Raw genomic sequence first — 5,680 nt, 5'->3', positions numbered from 1 at the left:
GCATTGATGTGTAATTAATTATAACAATTAAATTAGGTATCTGGTAACAAATACGTGTGGGTATAGACGATTTGCTATACAGTAAGTACAGTTGTATGCAGTAAAATCCTAGGGGCTAATGTCCCTTTAAGCCTGGGACACACCATGTGAATTTATTCGCAGGTCCGCGGCGATCATATCCGCAGCGAAAATCGCGGCGAAAATATTCGCACCCGCATGCGATAATTGAGCGGACACACCATGCGAATTTATTCAAACGTCCGCAGCGTACACACTACATGCGATCTACTGGCGCCACACGGCGCCACCATGGCTCCAAAAGTCATGTGGTCACGTGATTAGCATACTGATCAATGATTCGCTGCATTATAACAATCGGCCGCACCAACAATGGGACACACAATGCGAATTTATGCGCACGTCCGCAGCGAAAATGTCAAACATGTTTGATCACTCTTTAGTATGTTTTGAATGTTTTGAACATGTTTTGTACACTGCGAATTTCTGTGCGGATAAAATTCGCAGCGAAATTCGTCCGTGCTTGAGCGGACACACCATGCGAATATTTCTGTAAGGAAAGTACATTATTAAAGAAAATACAGTATTAAAAATTGGAGGCGGTTGAGGCGGTCCATCCAGTATTGATTTAAGAGTTGAATAAACAGTTCAGGTAAATATCATTAATTGATCATCGCCTATAGTTTTTCCATACATGATGTTAACATATGTCGAGTTGATGCTACGTGGGATTGTACTGATACATAGATAAAACATTATGGAGGTAATTATTTGGATTAATTACTGATGGAATAAGTAGTTCATATATTGAGTATTAATTCCTGTTAGTAGTAACAAATTTAGTTCCAATGAAACGAAAACTGTTGATATCACCGAACAACATATTTTCTATTAAAAGAGAATCTGTTGTTAGAAAATAGACGACAATAAAGGGTTTTGGCTCTATTATATAACGCAAAAATAACAGCTTGCGCCACAACAAAAAAATATACTCTTTATATCTTCTTACGCAACAATATTATACTATTAATTATCACCTATTACGTATCACTAATAAAATGTGGCAATTAAGTCATCACTATTCGTCTATCTATCAACTCGTTAACTTTTCAACAGAAGGTTCATAGTGTAAATACTGATGTTGTCAATATTAGCACCTATTACATTTGACTAATAATTATGTGGTTATCACAATTGCTAAGCTATACTCTGGAGACTTGTATACACCTACACATGTGTTTCAAGCGACAGTGTTCATTCTGAAAGCGCCTGTTACCACAGCTAAGGCGGAAATACTATGGATATGTGCAAACATTTCTCCCATCCCGTCTATTGCAGCAGATGATATACTTAGAAATGCTAACGTCTTAGTAGCCGTTAGAAATTAACCGTAACCCAAGCGACAACATTTTATGTCAAACTGTAAAGAGGTTTTTAAATACATGCGAAGCTCCCACAATCGTGCCAAGATCTCGTGACCATGTATTTCTCGCGTCGTCTAAACTACGTTCATGTATTCTAAATTATCTTTGTTATGTCGCAGGTTATTATGGCCGCGACGTTGTTCGTCATTGTGTGTGCACTAGGAATGAAATGCTTTCTAATTTTTCCATGTCTTACAAACGTTTAAGGTTGGTTCGGTTGTCCGCGCAGTCTTTGCCTTTGTACAGTTTGAAATTGTGATTGCCCCGCACTTAAATATTCCCGACGCTATACGGGAACAAAAAGAGTCTATAGTCGTTAATTATGGTTCCCAGCGGGACCTTTATAGATGATCGATAGCAATCATGCCGGCGGCAGTGAAAAAATACACGGCCGGCTCGGGGCGAATTTAGCCCGAACATGCCCAAAAGAGCCCCGAAATGCCGAAAAAGAGCCCCCGCGAATATGCTCAAACAAAGATCCCCCGTGTAAAGTTTGCACTAGATTTCAATGCAAACAAAATTTTAGAGTATAATTTTCATGCACGCAAGTTTAAAAAAGCTGGCCCCGAAAAAGTGCATTTTTATTTTTTTTTCCCCCCCATGATCTGGAGGCCACGCATACTTACAGTTTTGTTAGCGACCGAGTGTGTTTGCCTGTAATATGCGATAGATTGTGCGCGTGGAGTTGAACCTTGCATTTGCCTTAGTAGCCTTGCCGCGCAGATGTGTATTATATTCTATGTTTCGGGGAGCGTTCGTATGTTAGTGAAGACGGGCGAAAACCAGAGTAGCGCCTATATATAGAGGGTGCCTAAGCTGCTGAGTCTCTATGTCTCGTGTGTGAGAACTTAGCCTGTGGCCAGTCAGGTGTGAGTCCCATAGTGCTCTGTGTTGAGTAGCGTATGCTAGACGCGCAGTTGTTCTGCGTGCTGTAGAGGGTCTGAATATCATAGCAAACTTCGAGAGTTAAGGTTACTGTTATAAGAATTTGCGTTCGGTTGCTGGTGCTCGCGCGTGATAGTCACGTGGTATCACGTATTTTCGAGAACGGCTTATGGTACAGGATCTGGTGTTGAGCATATGGATCGAGATTCTATAAATCATATACAAAAATTCTAGCACATCAAAAAGTATAATAAAGAAATGTATTATGTTCGGTTTCATGCTTGAGTGAATACAGTAGCATACATTCGCGACGCGCTTCATCTGGCCTCAAATAAACGTGCGCGATCGTGTTTGAAAAACAATCTGCTTACGCAAGTTAGCTTTATCGGATAAAGACAAGAGCAGCGACCTCGTTAAACGGAATATATTCTGGCAGGACCAAACTTAATTTAGATGACCGTCGTAAAACATCATAAAGCTTAAAAGCAACCTGCACCAACTATGCGCGACGATTTCGCACAGAGGTCCCTCCCTACATGCGCGTCCGTGTGTACAAGCCGGACTACGGAAGCTGCGCCGACTTCAAAATAACGTTGTTAACATACATGATCGGCTTAAAGAGGGTCAGCGCGCCGGTAATTTACCTCCTTAAAGCGGCGTGCGTGTGTACACACTACATTACCACATAAGAGCGTGTAATGGAGTGATACAACATCCAAACGCGGGCCCCCCCTCCAGCCACCCCCCTCACCAACACCTCGGCGCTCTTCACAGCCTAGAAGGCGACCAAGCCTTGGCCGCATGCTGCTGCTGCTGCTGCTGCGGCTAGCTGCTTGGTCTTGTCTTGTCGCTGTGTTTGTATGCTCGCGAGCGTGCGGCATGCTTATAGGTGTGTTTAGTGATTTGCTCGTGACGTCCCGTGCGTTTGTGTTGATCCATCTCTTGGCGATATTTAAGTGCCGGCCATGCAAACACTAGACGAGAAGATAGGCTACAGCGCAAACCGGTCAGTCGGTGCTAGAACGAACGTGTGTGTGTGTGTGTGTGGAGGCAATGTGCAACTGGCTTTGAATGTTGGGTCGTGGTATCGTTGGGTGTTATGTAATATTATTATATCTGTGTACTGGTGTGTGTGTGTGGGTGAATGTGCGGTGGTCTGGACGTAACGTAACACGTTGGTGATGCTGGGTTGTGCGCGCTAAAGTGCGTGTGTTTGTTGTGCGTGTGCGGTCGATATCCCAAAAAAAACTCGTCTATGATGAATGTGCGGTGGTGTTTGTTGGAGTGTGTGTGATTGTGTGTCGTAGCTGGTGGGTGTGCGTGGCGTGGTGGTGTGTGTGCGTGGTGTTGGTGTGTGCCGCGGTGCTCCTTGTGCTGACCGGAATTCTTGTGACCCAAAGCCCGGCTGGCTGTGTGTGGGTGCTGTGGTGGCCTGCCGCTGATTGACTGCTGCCGCGCCGCGCGGCTGCTGCTGCGCTACTCCTGCTGTCGCTGCTGCTGCTGCCTGCCTGCTGCCTGCTGCTGCCATACAAAGCGACTGATGCTGACTGTACTGCCTGCTGCTGCTGCTGCTGCTGCTACTGCTACTGCTACTGCTATCGCTGCTATTTGTCTCCCTCTCTCTCTCAGCAACAAAATGGCCGGTTGCAACCTATAATCGTGATGACGTCAGGTATGGTGCTATGATCGGACCATGCTTCTGTGGAACAATGTTATCCTGGGTCTATCTATGAAATACAACTCATTTTGATTTTGCTTAGGGTGGGCCCTTTACCACGGCCTAACCTACATATGCTAACTAGTTAGAGTGTGAAAGCTCGACTCGTTATAAGAAACTACGGCGGGATCTACGGGAACTACATTGGATTTACGGCGCATTTCCATTGGAGGGTCCAGGGACGGGGTAATCACCGCTATTGCCTTCTCCCTCGATCCAGAGTCAATACCGGAAAATATGTGAACGAACCCTAAAACAGTCATCATTTAGGAGCATTTCAATTCTTATGTTTACCTATCGTATACCAAGATTAGTATCCATTATTAGTGAAGAAATGGCTTCCAACGCCGCTCCAGACATATATACAATATTGAATAATAGCTTCAGACCAGGTCGCTGCTCGCGTTTGCTGCGTACCCACCCAAGTCGGCCAATTCCTGTAGTGTAGCCACCAGTATCAATGCCAGCTCCTGTAGTGTACCCACCAGTATCAATGCCAGTTCCTGTATCACGTAGGTGAATGGATCCAGGAAATGTTAATTAACACTATTATTAGTGTGCAAGTGACATAGATTAGACATTACACTTACATCGCACCCAGTTATACTTAAGTCAAGTATGCCAATGAACTTTTAATATACACTTTGACGTGACAATAACTTACATTGTCCTCTTTATAAACACAGGTTAAACATCTAGTATGGCACCATTACGAGTGGCTGTGATTGGAGCCGGGCCGTCAGGGTTGATTTCTGCCCGCATGCTTGCCGCACGACCGCAAGATTTCGAATTCGAGGTTTACGAACGTGGAGATAACATCGGTGAGTGAAAATTGAATTCGTGTAATGTTTGCCTCGTTTGCGTGTTGATTAGAAAATATTTCGGACGATGTGGCGGCACATATTTAACAATCGCAATGTATACAAGGTTACATCGTAAAGGCATAAGCAATTAATTCAAAAGCAACAGTTAATCGGAATGTTTATATAACTTTATACACACAATCTATCATAAAATGTTGGTGAATATAGCTCCGACTTCCTTAAGAAAGAGATGGGAACCTGGCATTGATAATGCCTCGCCTGCACCGACGGAGAATATCCGGAGGCAAGAGAATTGCTTTTGGATTTACCAGTTGAGACATTTTTTACGAGAAAGAGAAAAGCAGCAGGTGTAACTTACAGGCATTGCATAATAACAAGAGTACATAATAGAGAGTACATAATCCCTATTACGTAGTCTTGATAATACCTAATACCATTTACGATGTAACCTTGTATACATGTTGATTGCGATTGTTAAATCTGTGCCGCCACATCTTCCAAAATATTTTCCTATTCGAGATAAATCATAAAACAATAGTTAACACTGCTCATCTTTTTCTTGTCTAATCTATTTCAGGGGGTGTGTGGTTGTACACAGACAAGACAGGGGTAGGTGAAAATGGCTACCCAGTACACTCTGGTCTTTATAAGAACCTTATCTCTAACCTACCTACGCAGGCGATGGAGTACCCTGACTTTCCCTTCCCTTCTGATCTTAAAGAAAAATTCCTTCCCTGGAAAAAGGTGAGTTTTTGAGGTTTAATTATAATAACAATCGCTGGTATAGCAATTAAATATTGTAAACTTTTGAT

The 5,680-nt window shown here is 43.3% G+C and overlaps 1 protein-coding gene across 1 annotated transcript in view; it reads left to right on the top strand.

Moving 5' to 3' along the window:
* The window catches only part of LOC106812309 (flavin-containing monooxygenase FMO GS-OX5-like), a 17,346-nt gene that overhangs the window by 10,041 nt on the left and 1,625 nt on the right, over positions 1-5,680 (top strand). The window lies entirely within an intron of this gene.

The sequence above is a fragment of the Priapulus caudatus genome, unplaced genomic scaffold (assembly GCF_000485595.1).
Source record: "Priapulus caudatus unplaced genomic scaffold, Priapulus_caudatus-5.0.1 Scaffold632, whole genome shotgun sequence".
Classification (NCBI taxonomy): domain Eukaryota; kingdom Metazoa; phylum Priapulida; class Priapulimorpha; order Priapulimorphida; family Priapulidae; genus Priapulus; species Priapulus caudatus.
Note: the sequence above shows the minus strand (reverse complement) of the source record. Positions and strands in the feature narration are given on the sequence as shown.